Below are 353 nucleotides of genomic sequence, written 5' to 3'. Positions count from 1 at the left end.
TGAGAGTTAATGCTAACTGAGGAAGGAGGGGAACAAAACATATTTTAGATCAAGGAGAAGTTTGAATAGGAATACCCAAGCTCCAGTTAAGTACTTACCAAGTTTTGGGGGCTTCACCTGTACAATCCTCAGACCAGAATTTCATTATGTGAGGTCAATTGACGTGCCTACTGCTTCACAGTGAGTCACCCAAACGATCTTATTTATTAGTGTCACGGACCTCTGTGCATCGGTTACTTTCAACTTATTTGCAAAAGCAAAGGATAAGCCACACTTTCACTGCGGCAAAGTAGTTGGTAAACTCTCAAGGACCCTTCCAGAGGAAACCACAGTCTTAATAAAAAAAAAAAAAA

The sequence above is a fragment of the Mastomys coucha genome, unplaced genomic scaffold (genome assembly GCF_008632895.1).
Source record: "Mastomys coucha isolate ucsf_1 unplaced genomic scaffold, UCSF_Mcou_1 pScaffold23, whole genome shotgun sequence".
In the NCBI taxonomy this organism is placed as follows: domain Eukaryota; kingdom Metazoa; phylum Chordata; class Mammalia; order Rodentia; family Muridae; genus Mastomys; species Mastomys coucha.
The sequence above is the reverse complement of the archived record's forward strand: the minus strand, read 5'-3'. Positions refer to the sequence as shown.